Source organism: Neofelis nebulosa, chromosome 6 (genome assembly GCF_028018385.1).
Source record: "Neofelis nebulosa isolate mNeoNeb1 chromosome 6, mNeoNeb1.pri, whole genome shotgun sequence".
Taxonomy (NCBI): Eukaryota; Metazoa; Chordata; class Mammalia; order Carnivora; family Felidae; genus Neofelis; species Neofelis nebulosa.
The window spans coordinates 145,288,903-145,308,049 of record NC_080787.1 but is presented as its reverse complement, the minus strand read 5'-3'; the positions used below and the strand labels follow the sequence as shown (position 1 = coordinate 145,308,049).

Genomic DNA, 19,147 nt, shown 5'->3' with positions numbered 1-19,147 from the left:
CTCTCTGGAGAAGCCAGGATTCGATCCCCACCTTCCCTTGCAGCTAGGACGCAGCCCCATCAATGAGCCACGACCACGCAAACCCTTGATTCAGAGGTAAAGAATGTGCGGGAACAGGCTCAGCGGGGGGGCTCCTGTTCTGCTCACCCTGGTGAGGCAAATACACCCACTTCCGGGTGAAGATGTCGGCTGGGGCTGCAGAGCCTGCCCAGAGCTGCCGAGTCCCGTTCCCAGGGCAGAGGTGGCATCAGGGCGGTGGCCGCTGAGATGGCCGTGGGGCTGAGCTCCTGCCACCTGAGGTGTGGGACGATTGTAGGCACGGATCCTGGAAGACCAGCCTTGCTCTCTTTCTCCAGCTCCCTAGAGCTTTCTGTGGATCACCCAATAACCAATAATTCCCTTTCAGCTTAAACTAGCCCGGGTATATTCTGTTCTTGAACAAGAGGACTGAGTGATAAGCCACAGACTGACCCGTTGCCTTGAGCCAGGGCCCCCCACTGAGCACTTCACTGCATCTTTCCCCTGAGCCTCACAGCCCCCTGAGGACACAAGCCACTTCAAAGAGCCAAGCTGCCTTGTGTCGCAGCCTCAGGCCAAGCCATTTGAGGCCAGCGATGGGTCTCTTCAGAAGAGACAGTAATTTTTAGCCTTCAAACCTAAAATGCTCTCCAGATCTTCTCTAGAAGGGACTGAAACGCCTGCTGGGGCACTGGAGCTACTCAGGCCCTTGAAGGTGCTCCCCGGGCCACCTGGCGCAGGCTGGGGATCCCTGGGTCCTCTGCATCCCAGCCCCCTCTCGGCCTGATGCCGCTGGGTCCGAGGTCAGAGGCGGCTGCACCCCAGGACTCCTGGGGAGGGGTGCATACCTCCCCAGCAGCCCCCTCAGTCCCGTGAATCTGGGGCTCAGTCCACCTCCCAGCTGCAGGCAGAGACCTCCCCACTGCTCAGAAGAGAGACACTGCCTTAGACTCTGTGTGTGGTGTGCGTATGTGTGTGTGTGTGCATGTGTGTCTATGTGCATGTGTGTGTGTGCACGTACATGTTCGTGTGCGGTGTGTGTGCACATAGGGGTGTGTGTGTGTGTAAGGTGCTCTTCTCCTGGGCACAGTCCTTTACTTCGGTTCCTAATTTTATTACATCAGAGCTCTCCACTGAACATTCAGGATATTCAATTAATCCCATCTATGCACGAGTCAGTGCCAGTACCACCGAAGGGACAGTTGTACTCACTCTGTCCTTCAGATGACCCCTGTCCCAAGTCAACGTCACAGAGCAGTTAACGCTTTCTGTGAACAACACTTTTGAACTCCTTGGTTACTTCCTCCGAGCCACAGACAGAACCCAAGTTCTGGAACCAGACATTTGTTATGCTCACTTGTGAGGAACATATATAATGCAGGTGACAAAACGTGTGCCTGTGGGGCCTCTGGCATACAAGGGACAAGGTGAGCCTCCAGCATCACGGAAGGGTCCTGATGCCCCAGCCCCGGAAGAGGGCGTGACGAGAGCGTGGGTGCTGGGTGGGCAATGCGCAGGCGGGCAACGGGGAGCGGGGTGGGGGTCTTCTCTGAGGCTGGCTCGCCGAGAAGGCAGTGACCCCACAAGGAGCTGGTGAAACAGCCAACGCCGAGGAGGACAAGGACACCCGGGTGTTCTAGAGAAGGGGAGCTGAGTGTGGCAGGTAAGAAGGTAAGACAGGACGTCATTCATGGGCCCCCATGCAGAACGGAAATGCAGACCCTTGTTCAGAAGTGATTAAGAACTTCCAGGCAGTGACAGCAGAGTCAGGAGCAAGCCTGGGGCCCTGTGCGCTGCAGATGGGTCGCCCTGAAGCTGGCCCTGAGTGAGGACAGGGGTTGAGAGGTGGGCAGGGTCAGACCATGAGGCCTCGGATTTTATTCCACCCGTAATGGAATGGCCACAGGAAGGGCCCAAGCCGCGGCAAGATCTGACATGGTGCCCGTCCTTGGACCGCGGCCTGGCTGCTGGGAGGAGCCTGTGCTGAGGAGGTGAGGGCAGGTGGGGGGCAGGAGGGGACCAGGGAGTGGCTTGCTGGGACCACAGAAGAGGTGGTGGGAGGAGGGTGGGCTTTAGAGAGAGCTGATGGATTGGCTGCAGGCGGGGAGGGGACGGAAGCCCTAGAACCCCGCTTGATTTGCAATTTGAGGCGCCCCTTAGCCAACCCCGTGGGAGCACTGAAGGGCACCCTGTCCCAGGGAAGCAGCACCTCTCCCGCGGACGCCCGTTCTCTCCCTCCTCACAGAAGTCTCGTCGCAGCTCACGCCCAGCGACAATGCTTGCTGGAGACTGGTCACAGTCAGGGGCCATCCTGCCAGATGCTAAATCTCCCCCACAAGAAATCCAGACACAAAATGTGCAGTGGCCACTGTCCAAAACCGCTGTGTACAGAGCGGCACCGAGCCCGTGAGGACAGGAGGTGCCACAGCGGGAAACACTGGAGCCCGACGACGTGTTGACTTTGGCAAGCTCCTGCGTGTCTTGTCACGGAAATGGAGTTTATGGAAATTGAAAACGGGGACGAGAGGGCTAAGCGAGGCTACCCTCTCCGACCGTCATCCAAAGCGATGTTAGGAAGGGCAAGAGTTACCATTTCCTGAGCACGTGGGGCGTGCAGGGGACGGTCAAATGCCCTGGAGACTTCCCACACATCATCTCAGTCCTTCCCACCGTCCTGTGAAGTTAGTGTGATTATGCCTCTATTTCAGCTGCTGAAAACGGGGCTCAGAGAAGCTGAGTGATTTGTTCAATATCACACAGGCAGTTAAATGAAGCCCAAATTTCATTATTATTTTTTAATGTTTATTTATTTTCGAGAGAGAGAGTGCAGAGCGCGAGCGGGAGAGGGCAGAGAGAGAGAGAGAGAGAGAGGGAGACACAGAATCCGAAGCAGGCTCCAGACTCTGAGCTGTCAGCAGAGAGCCCGATGCGGGGCTCGAACTCATGAGCTGTGAGATTATGACCTGAGTCGAAGTCAGACATTTAACCGACTGAGCCACCCCGGTACCCCAGTGAAGCCCAAATTTAAAAAACCAGGTGGCAAATCTTGTGAGCATTATGATTGGGCTTAGCGGGCCACAAGAATCCTGGCGCCCTTGCCAGTGGTTGATATGGGAGGGAGCATGGGACCCATTCTGGGCAACGAGTCCGGAGAAAAAGGTGCGGGAGCAGGGGCTTCTGGAAAACACTCTCTCCCTGTGAGTCTATCACCTCTCCTCCCTGTCTATCGGCATATTGTAGGAAGGTAAGGTGTGTGGCCCGGGGCAGCCTTTTAAGATCCATGAGGTGACAAGGATAAAGCCAACCCGCTGAAGATGGGAAACGGAACTTGGAATGTGTGGCCACTGGCCTGTCAAACCAATCTCAGGACCTCCCACCTCCAGATTTCTTGAGTGAGTGGAAAATGTCTTTATGGTTGGAAGTCACTGTTAGGCAGTTATTAGTTACTTCCAGTTGAACACCTCCTAACATAAATCCTGGGCTGGTCTAACTTCAAAGCCCATGACTTTTTTTTTTTAAGTTTATTTATTTTGAGAGAGACAGAGACAGTGTGAGCGGGGGAGGGGCAGAGAGAGAGAGAGAGAGAGAGCGAGAGAATCTCAAACTGGCTCTGCGCTGTCAGCATGGAGCCCAACAAAGGGCTTGATCCCCTGAACCGGGAGATTGTGACCTGAGCTGAAATCAAGAGTTGGACGCTTAACCGACTGAGGCACCCTGGCGCCCCCAAAGCCCGTGATCTTTTTCCTGTTAACACTCCAATGTTTACATGGGGGTCCAGCTGTCATCCGACGGCCACGGTCAACCTAATGCCCAACAGTTACAGAAACAATTGGATTTAGAAACTGAAAAGAAAACTCAGTTTAAAGAAGGAGAGGTGGTCAGTTCAGCAAGATCAGAAATCTGGCTTCTGGCCTTAATTGTTCTTGGCATGAATCCTAGCATCACAGAACTTCAGAGCTGGAACAGACCAAAACAATCATCTGGTCAAGCCCCGTATTACAGGTGGTGAAATTGAGCCTTTGGGAGGCTAAGGCTTGCCTCAAGGCCCACAGATAGCATCAGCCCCCAACTGGAACTCGGCTCTACCAGTCGGCTCTCAGACAAGTGATCTTCTCCTTGCTCTCCACACAAACTCCTTATCGACTTTGTCCCAAACTCTGATTGGCCAGTCGTCTCAAATCAAAAAGAAATTGTCCAGCGCCTGGGTGGCTTAGTCAGTTAAGCATCGGACTCTTGGTTTCAGCTCAGGTCATGATCTTGTGGTTTCCCGAGAGCCCAAATTGGGCTCTGCGCTGGTAGCACAGAGCTTGCTTGAGATTCTCTCTCTCTTTCTCTCTCTCTCTCTCTCTTTGCCCCTCCCCCACTTGTGCTGGTGCGCGCCCTCTCTCTCTCTCCCTCTCGAATAAATAAACTTAAAAAGAAAGAAAGAAAAAAAGAAGTTCTCAATTGAATCACATTCTTGTGACAGGATAAACCTTGGTGTCATTGACTGAGGTTTCTTTCATGCACATTTCCCTGTTGTATCAAGTTGCCTCCCTCTTCCGATGACTTCAGCAGCACACCCTGCCCAGAAAATAGAAAGAGCCCAGAGACAGGGGGACAGGGTGGAGAGTGTCAAGTTCTTGGCTTTTCAGATTAAAATTGGTTCTTGAGTCTCATCACAGAGACAGCTGTCTTGAAAGCAAGTGTTGGACATTTGGAAATTGAGAGATTAGGCTCTGGCGGGATGCAGTGGACCATAAATTGGGAAGAGAAGAGCTGAGGAGTCAGAGCACCACGCGCCTTAATGAAGACTGCCCAGGCTGGAGAGAAAGAGAGCTCAGGTGCCGGAGAAGCCCTTTGAAGGTGACAGACGTACAGGGAGGGCAGTAGAGGCCCCAGAGCAGACCTGGTGACTCCAGCATTTCCGGGCACTGGCACTTCCCTACAGGCGTCTGTGGTGGGTGGCTATGCGGTGGCACACACCGAGGCTGTCCTACCCAGTTTATGGGTGAACCAAATCACCCGAGGTCTCCCCACCAGCTGGGATGCTGGAGCCACCAGGTCTGAGATCTGCCTTTTTCCGCACCCATCTCTGATGCCCAACCTCTGCATTGCCAACCTCTGCCCCTACCTGGGAATAAACGCCTGCTGGGGTCAGAGAGCCACAGCTCAGGGATCAGGATACTTAGGACCCACAGTCCCCTTTGTGATTTTGCTCACATCCTGAAAACTCTTCCCCAGGAAGCTGGGAAACCCAGTTGCACCCACAGCTTTGGGAACTTAGACTTGGACCCAGGGGTCAGCGGCCGCTCGTGCAGCACCTCCACTCCCCCCGAGGCCCCAGGAAGACGGTGTCCAGGAAACCCGGCCCTCCCGCGGGAACTTGCTTCCCGATGCTGACCGCGAGAAGCGGTGCGTGGGAGGCACACAATTCCCCAATCTCCCGGGTGCCAACGCTGAACGCCCCCACTGGCCAGCCGGTCGTGGGAAGTTGCAGGTCCCAAGACCACCCTTCCACCCGTCGGCTGGGCTGGCGGAACCCCGTTTCCCCTGCCCCGCAGCGATCGGTGGGACCCGTGGCCCGCGCCCCCCACCCAGCGCTGCAGCCCAGTGTCACCTGCGCCCGGTGCTGGGCTCCCCGTGATTCCAGTTACTGGGAGGCCTCGGTGGCTTTTAGATCCTTCTGAATGACTTGCGGCGGGGCCTGAAGCCCCTGCGTGCGCTGCGCCCCAGCCCGGCGGTGCACCACACCTCCTCCGGCTCCGGGCCCCTGGGAAGTGTCCCTCTGCCTCTCGGCCCTGGCAACACCGCCCGTTCCTTCCTTCCGGACAGACCCCACCCCCCACCCCCCCCCCACCCCCCCCCCCACCCCCCCCCCCCACCCCCCCAGCGCCAGGGCGGCGTCCTGATTGGCCCAAGCCCAAGAGCAAGCTGAGCTCCCTGACGGTGATTGGTTGGAAGTGGGCCCGCGTGCAGCCTGGGCCACGTTCCTCGCTCGCTCTGGAGAGACCCTGAGAGACGCCCTTCCTCTCGAGACTGTGTCTGGATGTCCAGCTCGACGGGGACCCGGAGCCCCACGGGCCGAAGCTGGTGCCACCCTACCTTCAGCCGCCTGGTGTGAAATAACACGTGGCACCATTTTCTGTGACCGATGCCAGAAGCATCCTCGCTGCTCCCTGATTCTACAAATGCTGAAAACACCTCCGGGGCTTCTGCGGAGTCAAGTCCTGCTTTGGTTTTGCCCCGGCTCGCCTGGGGCATTTTCCTCTCTTCCTCGTTTGCACGCTCTTTGCTTGACCCTCTCTGGTGACCAGCTCTTTAGTGAGAATCACGTCTCGTTATGCTTCCACCCAAGTCCCCCTGCCGCCCAGAAGCAGCGAAGAGACTGGGGACTTACACGTGCTAATTCTTAGCCTCGCTTCTGGGCCATTATTACCCTGATTTTACCTACGGGCGCGGTCACTGGAGCTCAGAGAGGTTGACGGGCTTGTCTGAGGTCACAAAGCTGGCAGCTGACAGAAACAGAAATCGAGTCCTTACTAGACAGTCTCGTGGCACCTGGGCTGCTCCACGCCCCTGCCTGGGGCCTCTGCCGTCCACCGTCTCACCCGCCCCTGCTCTTCACCATGTCCTCACCCTGACCTGGCTTCACCGTCCAGGAGCAGGAGAGGGAGACACCTCCACCGCCCGGAAGAGGAAGGAAGGGGGTGTGAGGTGTCGTTGTCACACAGCATCACAAACCACCAAGGTCCTCGGTGACACACGACGACGAGCTAGGCATCCCTGCTCCGCTGGCTCTAGGCTTGCCCACGTGACTCACTTAGGCCAGCGGGCACTGGGGAGAGTCCCACGTGATGGTTCTGGGGAGAACACGTCTGTTCCCATCAATGTCTTGCACTTTTGCCATCGCCACGAGGAAAGGCTTCCTCGGAGCAGCTGCCGCCCCTTGAGCTGGGCCCAGAATGCACACACCTGGAGTGGAGTCATCCCTGAGCTCCGCAGGGAGAAGCTGAGGCTTCCAGCCACGCCCAGCCTAGAGCAGCGACTCCAGGCCAAGCGCGGACGCTGCGCGAGGCCAACTGAGGTGAGCAGAGCTGCCCAGCTGCCCTTGTAGACGCTTATGAGGTGGCACGAGGTTCTGGTTATTGGCGATGCGTGCGGTGGTGAAGATCCTCTGTGCTCGACTGGTCCTTTAAAGAGGTGACTGCATTGAAATGAGTTCAGTAGGAAGGTCCCTAATCCAAAATGACACTGTCCTTATAAAAAGGGGAAATTTGGACACAGACACACAGGGAAACATGACGTGAACGGGAGCTGGGCCATTTCCACGCCAAGGAGATAGGCCCGGAGCAGGCTTTCTTCCACAACCCTCAGAAGGGACCAGCCCTGCTGTCATCTTCACAGACCCCAGGACAGAACACGCAGAGTGAATTAGCTGAATTTCCAGGCTCTTTAGCAGGATTGCAGTTTGCAACCTGTCAGTTACTGAAGGCCGTGCTTGAACTGGTAGAAACTCAGCCACTCCCTGCCCATCCCTGAAGTAGGTTCCTCGTCCCTCCCGGCCAGACTCCAGGCCTGTGGCTGCCTTGCTGGTGGCTCGATAGGTCGGAACGAGCCGAAAGGACAGGAAGCTTCCAGAAGAGCTTTACCACGGATCCTCCAGCTCTGGAACCTCTTTCAATCCCAGCCTCAGCCTTTGCTTGCCGAAGGCAGTCCTTACTGCCCATGGGAACCAACGTGAGCCGCGTGTGGCCGCGGACCCAGGACATACTGTGTAACCAGCCTGCCATCTTGCCACTGGCAGCCTCTGCTGCCACCACTGGAGAAACAAGTTCTCAATTTCCTTTCATCTTTGTCCACCACTCCAGCCGTAGAGTAATAAGAAAATACTTTTGACAAGGGTCAAGCTTGTGGATGACACTTTTTTGGTATAATGCTTAGCCAGTTACTTTGCATAAAGCTGGAAAGCGATCGCTCTGTGCCATCTGGCTGTGCTGGTCCTCAGCATAGAATGCCATCAGTAAGCGATTTAGAGGGCAAGAACGATCCTTCTACTAGGGTATACATATCTGAGTCCTCACCTTATACTGTTAGATTATAAGCATGCATTCTCAATACTTCTCTTCAGTTTGACACAGAATAATGGCCAGGCTTTCAGGGCTGCTCCTGTTCTGCCTTTATAGCTCTGAGTCTGGCCTCTTTCAACACCCCTCGTCCCAGGAAGGCAAGCTCTTTCTGTTTTATTTCCTGCATCTTCAAGGTCATACCCTTGAGCTTTGGCAGAAAGTCCATAAGGATTCTGGGCGGCTGTGTCTGGAGGGCCTCAAACTTGCAGAACTCTGAGCCCATTCTCCTTTTTTCTGGGCACAGATCCCCATCTCCTATGACATCCCTGTGACTAAAATGGGGACACACAGGCTGGAGGCAACACGGAGCCCTCATCCAAGGGCTGAGCAACTAGTTGAACAGCTAAACCTAAAATGTGTCCCAGAAGCAGATGAGTGTTAGTTCAAAGGGCTGTCCAGGGGAGGGTCCCCGCTGCCCTTGGCACTTTCTTGTTCTGTGTTTGTGTAACACATGGATTCAGACACGACCGGGGCATAGAAAACATATTATCCTAATAGTTAAGAATCTGGGCTGGCACTGTACTGCTGGGGTGAATGAAAGCCAACTCTCTTGCTAGCTAAATGTCCTGGGGCAGGTTATTTAACCTCTCTGTGCCTCAGTTTACTCAGCTATATAATGGGGATCATAGTTGTTTTGCCTTTAGAATTGCTGAGTGGTGGGGTGCCCGGGTGGCTCAGTTGGTTGAGCGTCCGACTTCGGCTTGGGTCATGATCGCGCAGTTTGTGAGTTCGAGCCCCGCGTCGGGCTCTGTGCTGACAGCTCGGAGCCTGGAGCCTGCTTCCGATTCTGTGTCTCCTCCTGTCTCTGCCCCTCCCAAGCTCATGTTCTATCTCTCTCTCTGTCTGTCTCTCCATAATAAGTAAACATTAAAACAATTAAAAAAAAAGAATTGTTAAGAGTGTTAAGAGTTGGGACTTATGAAGCATCTAGAATTTACCATCTGGGTATTGGCTGCTGTTACCACAGCTACCCTGGTTGTAACGGGGGTGGGGCACTGGGGGACAGGAGGAGTAAACGCACCAGTGAGCAGAATAGCATCCAGAATATCTAAGTCATGATGATGGGTGAATTTAATGGTTAAGCTGATCGTTGCGCCTCCAGTGTCTCGAAGTGGTATGGGGAGGAAATGTTCAATAGCAAGTTACACAGAGGTCAGCCACAGGGTGGGCTCCCCTCCCAAAAAAGCTTATGTAATTTCACTCTGTGCCCCTAGATATGGGTGATCGGAAGAGGGAGAGCATCAACCTTTGCCCTAGACAGACGGATCACACATGGACAGATTTGGGGTGCCCCCTGTAAAAAGAGTCCAGACAGGCAGGAACGTGTGCAGAGAGGGAGATGGTAATTCAGGAGCTTGAAAGCATGCGAATCAAAGTGAGGCTCACCGCAGTGGCAGATAAGGCGCTTGCCATAGAGACGGAACACAACAGCTTATTACTTGCTCACTAAGTGATGCTTCTAAGTGGGGAGCAGCCCTCCTCCAGCAGCGGGGTGGGTGCCTCCCTTCGTGCTGAAGGAACGTGGGGCCTGTGAGTGGAAGGTTTGTGAAAGCCAGGTCTGCAAATGACCACATGGCCTGCGCTCACGTTCATCCCAGGGCCACACCGACCTTCAAGAGAGGGTGGGAAGTGCAGTCTGGCCAGTGAGGCCAGAAGAAGAGAACTCTGTCATCAGCCAGTGACCCCTGTCACTCTGCCCAGTGTGAAGAAGGTCCAAGAAACTAAGGATGTCAAGTCTGAGAAAACTTGGGAGAAAACAAGACGTGTCTTCAAACAATGGAAGGGTCTTCTCACGAAAGAGAGGATCATCTTTGTGTCACTCCAAAGGGTAGGAGTCAAATCTGTGGATGCACAGACCTAGGGAAGCAGGTGGGGTGAATCGACCATCCCAGTTTGCCCAGACTCTCCGGTTGTAGCCCTGAAAGTCCCACCTCCTGGGAAACCCTGAGGGGTTTCCAAGGACCAGGGCACTTGGTCATCCTAGTTAGGGCCAATTTTGGGTTGATACAGGTGTGTCTAATCCTAAGAGTTCTCTTGAGCAGCTCTCCTTCCCCCATCCCCATCCCCACTCATTCAGATAGGAGTTATAGTGCTGTTGACTGTGAATTCAATGTTAACGAACCAATAATATATATTAAATACTGTGTCTTTAAGCAGAAATACATGTACATCAAGGTTGTGGGTTTCTTTAAATTTTTAAATTTTTGTTTATTTTTTTGTGTGTAAGAGAGAGAGAGAGAGAAATCGTGGGAGGGACAGAGAAGAGGAAGACACAGAATCTGATGCAGGCTCCAGGCTCCGAGCTGTCAGCACAGCGGCCGACATGGGGCTTGAACTCACGAACCGCGAAATCATGACCTGAGCCGAAGTTGGACGCTTAACCGACCGAGCCACCAGGCGCCCCAAGGTTGGGTGTTGATTGAGGAAAATGTTCTGACCAGTGGCTTTCGGAAACCTAACCCTGTATTTCCCCTAGCAGCAATGGTGCGGTATTTGCTAATTCAGTGATTGTGATGACATTATAGAATGTAATTACCAAAAAATAACAAGGCCGAATATCTATGCAATGGAATATTTTTTGGCCATAAAAAGAAATGAAGTACTAATACATGTTGTAATGTAGATGAACCTTGAAAACATTACGTTGAGTGAAAGAAGCCAGTCACAAAGACCACATACTATGTGATTCCGTTTTATGAAATGTCCAGAATAGGGGACTCTCTAGAGACAGAAAGATTAGTGGTTGCTCAGGGCGGGGGGAAGGAAGGGGGTTGGAGAGCAGAGGAGCAATAGCTAAAGGGCACAGGGTTTCTTTGCAAGTGATGAAAATGGTCTAAAATTGGCTTGCGATGGGTGCACACATCTATGAATAAACTAAAAAAACACTGAATTGTGCATTTAAAGGGGTGAGTTGTGTGGTATGTGAATTACAGCTCAATAAGCCTGACATCCCTCTGCTCTTCACAGGAGGGCTCAGCCACTGCCCCAGCATCGCTTGTGGGAGCAGCCCCCATGCCTCTCTCTCCGGCGCCACTCTCTCCAGAACGCTAGGGGAGTGGGTTCTCTCCTCACAGAAGGAAGACTTCCCAGCAGAGGTGCTGGTGCAGCTCGGGTGCTCCAGGAGAGCACAGGTTCTCTTCTTTGCTTGTTGGAGCACAATTTAGAAGATCACCCCATGGACATATCAGAGCAGGAAGCCAAGCAGCCCGTGGCAGTGATTCTAGATGACATAGCTGTACGTCTCTTCCGACCCGGAGAGCCTTGTATCAATCAGGAATGCTTTTGCCCACAAGTAACAAAGCACCTGACAAACAGTAGCTGAGCAATGAAGAGAGGTAATTACCTCACACGGCCAGGAGTCCGGAGATCTGCTGGCCCAGGATGGGCACAGGTGCTGGACGGCTTCCGCTCCCCCATCCTAGGCCTTCCACCTCGTGGTCATGAGACACCAGCAAGCCACGGCCATCACATCAGCACACAGAAGTGTTCTTTGGGACAGGAAGGTGGCAGACGTGCACAACGGCATTTTCCTTACTTGACTTCGCCAGAGTAGCTTGACATCAGGAGCCTCCAAAACCCCATCAGCAGGCTTGCCCTGTGTCTCATTGGCTGCAACTGGGTCACATGGCCGGTCTCCGAGCATCGTGGGATCACAGTGTTGTGCTTAGATCAAGCACGGTGGTGCCTTGGGAGGTTGACAAAATGGAACCCCTATCTCTCTACCTCAACCAAATCCAACCGCTCCCAGCAAAGTGAGACGAGAGATGGGCAGTGGCTGCTAGGTGGGCCGTGACCGCCATGGGTGATGTAACGGGAGGCAGAGAAATATTGACGGTGTTCTCCTCCAGGGATACTATTTTGACATTTGGAGAACCACCAGAAGAGAGAGAGCGTTTCCTTGGTCCCAGGAGGTGAAGCATTATTGTGTGACTGGGTATCCATCTTGTGGCCACCTTCTGGCCTCTGTGTGCCCCTTAGCAACTCCTGATTCTCTGGGAGTGGAATGCGCTTTGAAACGCATGTGTTGGCATTGACGAGGCTGAATGATGGCTCATATCTGGAGATCTGATGCGTCTGTGATGAGCGGTCGGATGCCTTCCACATGTGTGTGCTTTCGCAGACACACACCCTAAATGTGCCCACCATGTCTTGTGAATACAGCAAAACAGCTGCAACCTTCTAAAAATTAATTGGTTTCTGGATCATTTGCATTTTTTATAGTTTGCCAACAAAAGATAGGGAGAGGGGAGGGAATTTATTAATGTTTGAAGAAATTCTCCAAAAGGGGAGGCAGCGAGCATTTTCAGCGAGACCCAGAGACGCTCATCTAAATACGACACCACGTTGCTTTCCTAGCCGCCTCCCGGGCCAGCCCCTCCGAGGGGAGAATTGATATGCAGCTCTAAAAGTAGACAGCTGCTGTGGGCGCCAGAAACCGCCTGGGGCTCACATTATTTTAGTCGGGGTCTGCATTATGGTTTGGTAACGGCCATTTTCAGAAAACAACCAAGGCAATTTCAGGATTTGCTGTCACAATAGGCACACTAAAAATAAAGTCAGCATAAATAGATTAAGAAATTGACAGAATAACAAGGCATAAAGAATTAGAATGAGTGCACTCGCTCCAGATGACAACCCAGTGCCCGGAGCCGAGGGAGACGGGGGTGGGGGAGGAGTCTGAGCTGCTGACTCGGTGGTTTCTCCGCTGCCTGACTGTGCGGAGAGCTTTTCACGGGGACAGGGGGACAGCCGGCGCTTAATCTAATTCCACGTTCGTGGCGGCAGAGGCACTAAGCTGAGGGGGGGCAGCCACTTAAAAGTGGCTGACACCCCTTAAAAGACAGATTGGGAGTTTTCCGCAGCTGGCCCTCTAGTCCCAGAGGTGACTTTGGAGAAGGGGAGGGATGTGGTACAGAAGTATTGGGCGGGAGGGGGTGGGGGGGAGAAAAATGTTTTTAATTCAGTTGTGATATTTGGAGAAAATAAATCTGTGGCAAACTAGCATGAGAGGAAAGAAGAGACAACTATGTGCTAGAAACGGACTGTGTCATCAGAGGTCAATACGTGCTAACTTTGCGGAGGTGGACTCTTCTGATCTAGCCGTTTCAGGCAGTCTTAATCAACTAGTCAGTGGCAGAGCTCTGGCTGGAGATTCTGCAATCCCTCCCCTCCCCCGCTCCCCAAACACACACATACCAGTGTGGCAGGAAGATGTCATCGCTTCTTTCCCACATCCCAAGCTGGGTGCCAGAGAGAAGCAGGCAGGGAGCCCGGGGAAACCCCAAATTCCTCATTGTCTTCACCCTTCACTGATTCTAAGCTGAATAGAATAAAGCGACAGACACTTTTTATCAGAACATCTTATGGCATTTGGGGGGGAACATCATTTCTCAACCAAGTTCCCTGGTGTTAACAGATGTTTGGCGGGGGGGAAAAAAAGGTGTTCTTAACGTAAGTTTAGGAAATTTCTGGGTGAATTTGCAGAAGGGCTTCTCAAAGCCCTTAATGTGATAAGGTGCTTTGTGGACGTTGCAGAAGGGATAGGATGGATGAGCTCCTCAAATGAATCTTACCATTAAAACTCACCCTTTTAAGAATTTCTTTTTGGTGGGCCACCTTGAGGGATGTCTCTGGATACTCACCACATGGTTTTCAGCCACCTGAATGTCCTGAAGGCAGTGCCTCCTCCTTGAGAGAGGTGGGAAAGTTAAGGACACAGCCCTCTGCATTCCTGCCTGGCCAGGGTCAGTTTACTTTGAAAAGGGTAACATTTTTATTGTGATTTTTTCCAGTTCGGGGTACCCATTCAGTTGGCTACAGGAAATGTGGATGGAAGACTGAGGACAATGGCAGGAGTTCTCCAGCTTGGGGAAGGAGGAGGGACCACAAGGTCAGTCTAGACCCTGCCTGCTGGTGGATGCCTCGCTTGTGCCCCTCCATGCTGTGCTAGTATTTTGGCAGACCTTCATTACAGGTCAATAAAAGTTACATAAATGAAATGGGGCTCTGCTGCGGAGACATTTAATCATTTCATTAAGCATACTATTGTGTCCAGGTGCTCTGCCAAGTGTAGACCTGGTTATGACTTCATCTAATTCCTAACTGCTGGGGAAATAAGCGAGCGATTCCTCTGATGTTCCTCTCAGTACAGCCCTCCCCAGGCAGCTGCAAGAAGACAGGCGGCCAAGACGGGCTCTGCCGGAGGAGTTAACCTCCCGTGTTTTTGTAAGGCAGACAGGACTTCTAATCAATCTTTCTCTTGAAGGTTCTCTGGCCTGACTGGAATGAAGAGAAGACAAGGGGGGAGGTCGTGTGCTAGGGTGGAAGGTGAGAGGATGTGGGGGAGCCCTGGGTCCTCCAGCTTGGCCAGGGCTTCAGAGCCTCTTGGGTACCCAGTACTATGTTCCAGAGGGGGGCGTGCACTCTTGGAAAATGTGGTGGGCCTCCCTCCCCGACCTCTGGGAGATCTGTGCATGCATCTGCAGCCAGCCCCACTAGGGCGAGGCTCAAGAAGCTTTGAGGCTGTAGAAGAGCCGTCAGTACTGCCTGTGGTGGGGACCCACCAGTGAGCAGCACTCGTGGAGTGAGAGAGGATCCTGTCTGGGCATCGTGGCAGCTGAGAATTTCAATACAGGACTATATGGTGAAAATCGAGATGCTCTCCAGAATAGACCCACACATAGATGGTCAGTTGATTTTCAGCAAAGGTGCAAAGGCATCTCAATGGGGGGAAAGGATGGTCTTTTCAGTAAATGATGCTGGGACACCTGGATATCCATCTGCAAAACATGAACTTCCATCCAAACCTCACACCGTATACAAAGTTTATCTTAAAATGGACCACACACCTCAATGTGTATAGAAGAACACTTGTAAAACTTGTAGCAGAAAACATAGGAAAAAGTTTTGTGACTTTGGTTTAGGCAAAGATTTCTTAGCTACAGCACCAAATGCAGGACTCGCATAAGAGGGAATCAAGGTGATAAATTGGATTTTGTCAAGATGAAAAACTTTTGCTCTTCAAAAGAAAATAGAATGAAAAAGTCACACCAAGACTGGGAGAAAATATTTGAACAATACCTATCTGATAAAGGACTTATACCCAGATTGTATTTTTTTTTAACTCTCAAAACTCCACAACAAAGAAAATAAACAACACAATTAAAAACTAGACAGAAGATCTGAACAGTTTAGAAATTGTCAGAAAACGCCAAAGAAGATACACAGGAAAGATGCTGAAAAAATTCATCACTAGGGAAATATAAATGAAAACCTTGATAAGATACCACTATACACCTACTAAAATGGCTAAATTAGGGGCACCTGGGTGGTTCAGTCAGGCACCACTCAGGCGCCCCCACCTACTCTTAGGCTAGGCGGTAGTATTTACCTCCTGCTAGAGAGGTTTTATAAATGGTAATGCCACTGAGTTTCTGAAGGAAGGTATGAATAGCCAGATTTTAGAGATGATTCAACTGGCCTTCAGAAAAGTTAAGTAACTTGCCCAAGGTCACACAACTTCTAAGTGGCAGAGCCAGGATGAAACTCAGGTTAGTCTGATATCAGTCCCTGTCTTTTCCCTTCCATTCACTACTTCCACCAAGGGACTGGTCTCTTGGATATACATATAGGGGTCCTCTTGGGGCATGTACTTGACTTACTTCCCTCCTATTTTGTCTTTCATCTTTTATGTAATGGTAAGAGATATGTGTTCATGGTTTGCTCTGTAATTTCTCTCTTTTTTTTAATATTTTTTCAAACTATACACAAGTACTATATTTATTTTTATTTACTTTAAATTTTTTTAATGTTTATTTTTGAGAGAGAGAGAGAGAGAGAGAAAGAGAGAATCTGAAGCAGGCTCCAGGCTCTGAGCTGTCAGCACAGAGCCCAATGCTGGCTTGAACTCACAGACTGTGGGATCATGACCTGAGCAGAAGCCGGACACTTAACTGAGCCACCCAGGTGCCCCTATTTTTTTAAGTTTATTTATTTAGTTTGAGGGAGACAGATACAGTGCAAGTGGGGGGGGGGGCAGAGAGAGAGTGGGTGAGAGAGAGAGAATCCCAAGGAGGCTCCGCACTGCCAGTGCAGAGCCTGATGCAGGGCTGGAACCCACAAAGCCGTGAGATCATGCCCTGATCTGAAACCAAGAGTTAGATGCTGAACCGACTGAGCCACCCAAGCACCCCTGCTCTGTAATTTCTAATGGTTACAGCATCGGCCCCCCACCCCCACCCCACCAGCAGTTTCCAAATACTTCCCAGGCAGGAATTACACATGCCATCTCTCTCTCTCCCCCTGCCTGTCTCTTCTTCAGCAGCTTGGCCTGTTTCACTAACCCTAAATAGAGAACTTAAAACCTAAACTCCCACAGCTCCAGTCCCCAGACAAGGAAAGTGGCCTAACTGCGGAGTAAGATCACCCCGGAAAACCTCTAGACCTTCTAGTAATGGGGGAAGGTTGTGCTTCAAAACTTCTCTGATCAGTTCTGAAAATGAGGTCATGTTTGACAAACAGCATTGTTCTGTGCGAGCGGCAGTCAACTCACTTGGCAGGAATAAAGACTTGGAACATGCCAGTGATTATTTTTAATTGGATGGGGCTCGTGGCTGTACCAAAAACCCATGTATTTCTGATGCTGCTGCGGCTGTGTTGTCTTGGCCCTGCCACTCCGGATGGCCGGATGTCCAAAGGGTGCTGGTGCCTGCAGAGAGGAGCCCCTAAGCCTGGGGCAGGGGTGGGGGGGGGTGGTAGCAGATGCCCCCCCCCCCCAGGGCTCCTCCTACCTGCTGGGATGAGTCTGCTATAGGCCAGCAGGGGCTGGGCTGGAGGGGTGGTGCTTAGGGGGCAAGGGGAGCCTGAGGCTGCAGGGTGCAGGAAGGTGCGGGGTGCACCGGGTGGAGGGACCCGCTTGTACTCACCAGCCCGGGGCTTGGAGGGTCTGACAGTTTGTAGAAAATGCAGATCCTTGCTGACGATCTGCCACTCTATGGGGGTACTGGACCCCATAGCAGGGGTGGCACTAATCCCATGCACCAAAGGGCCAAGCAGGAGGCGGTAAGACAGGGAGCCTTGGAATGCTCTTGTTTCTGACTGCAATCACCATTGTGAGATATTAAAACTAAAACAACAGAATGTCACCTCTTGGACATCCATGGACAGCATGTCTGTCCTCCTTTGCCGGCAGCTGCCAAGGTCTTTAGGGAGATGGGGTTGTTGGGTTTTGTTGTTTGTTTTTGTGTTTTGTTGCATGGGAGGGGGTCGTCTGGGAGCAAAGTAGATGAGGCAAGTTTCTATGGAGTCTTTACAATTCTTTTTTCTCTTTTAGAAACGATGCACTAAGGAAAGCAAAGTCACTGGGTACTCACACTGTTCCGGAGGCCTCCAGTATAGTTTCAAGGTTTTTCTCAAGAAAGACAAAGGCATGGCGTCCCTTGCTGTGTGGCAGTTTGCGGGCAGAGTGACCCCTCTGTCCGTGGGCCCGGAGGGGCCCCAGAGCCTGGAGAGCAGGGTCCCTCTCTGGGCAGCGTGGCTGGGGCGCAGTACCACGGCAGACCCGCCAGGGCCGCAGACAGCAAACGCTGGGCTGCGGTCTCGTGGCTGGGCCTGGGAAGTGCTCTGTGCATGGTGCTGTGTAAGCCGGCCGCCATCAGCGCAAGAGAAGGGTCTTTTGCAGATTTTGGGAAGCTGCTTCTGGACCACAGAACACCTTACCAGAAAGATAAGGGGGGATTCCCCGTGGCGTGTGGGGGTTTGCTGCAAGGCCTGTGAATTGTGCCAAGTTGAGACTCCTCTTGTCCTGAGAAGTCCCTGTTTCACATTCAATAGCATCAAAAAGAACTTAAAACATTGTATGGTAAGACCAATTACAGCTTCTAGTCTTTGTCCCGGGTGGGTCTTTAACCCCCCTCTGTAACTAACACATACATCTGAAGAAGAAATCGCAGAATCCAGATAGCCCCTAAATCCACCTGAGCCCGGTCCTCTGGAAAACACCCTTGACATCTACATTATGAGCCCGAGGAAGCTTTGCTTGTAGACTGGGTTGCATTCCCTACAAAGCCCTTGATTTTCACAGCCACCTAAGCTATTTCTCTCTCAAGGCATTGCCTTTGTGTAGAAATTTATCATATTTTTTTCCTCAGTCCAGAAGTGAATTATTTTTTTTTTAAATTGAAGAAATCCTTTAAGCTGTTTTGGACTTATTCAAGCATGTAAAAAGGGTATTTTCCATCCGTAGTTCAGATGCCTAGTATGTTCTCAGATAGCCCAAATAATTTGAATTTAAAACTTTGAATTGGGCCTCTTTATGTAACATCTTAAAAAGGTGCCATTTATGAAGAAAAATATGGTCATGAAATAAAGGATATGGGGAGTAAGTGATCCTGCTGGTTACAGTGATAGATGGGGACTCATAAATCTTAGTTTCTATTCTTGGCTCTGGAAAGAATTTATGTGTTCACTGCGTTTGGCACATGGAGGCAACAGGGAGATAGATTCAGGAGCTTGGATAAGAAGGAAACAGGATCTCCCTGTAAAAGTTAAACTATGAAATCCACACAGAGGAGACCAGAGCAGGGGTGCCTGGGTGGCTTAGTTGGTAGAGCATCTGACTCTTGATCTCAGGGTCGTGAGTTCAAGCCCCACATTGGGCGTGGAGCCTACTTAAAAAAGGAGAAGAGACCACAGCAAACGTGTGCACAACCACCTTAAAGAAGCATAACAGTGGGCTAGTCAGATGGGGGTCAGCTAGGATTGCACAGGGACAGTGGCGAAAGCAGCTGCTGGCAGCTCGTATCCAAGTTCAGGAGGAGGAGCTGGGGGGCACAGGGGAGACTGAAGAGGTCACAGGATACCTCTGGATACCTCTGGGCTGAGCACTGCAGTATTCTGCATTGTGAGAATCAGTAGAGTATCCCTGGCTGACTGGGTTTCAAACCCCTGCTCTGCCATTTCCTAGCTGTGTGATCTTGAGTCTCTCTGAGTCACAGTAGCTTTACCTGGGAAAATGGAGATAA

The 19,147-nt window shown here is 51.8% G+C and overlaps 1 long non-coding RNA gene across 1 annotated transcript; it reads left to right on the top strand.

Moving 5' to 3' along the window:
* Positions 1 to 6,044: 6,044 nt before the first annotated feature.
* Positions 6,045 to 17,995, top strand: LOC131515093 (uncharacterized). Its single transcript, XR_009263433.1, has 3 exons — positions 6,045 to 7,084; positions 13,919 to 14,016; positions 17,458 to 17,995. It is a non-coding gene; the product is annotated as an uncharacterized LOC131515093 (long non-coding RNA).
* Positions 17,996 to 19,147: the final 1,152 nt, after the last annotated feature.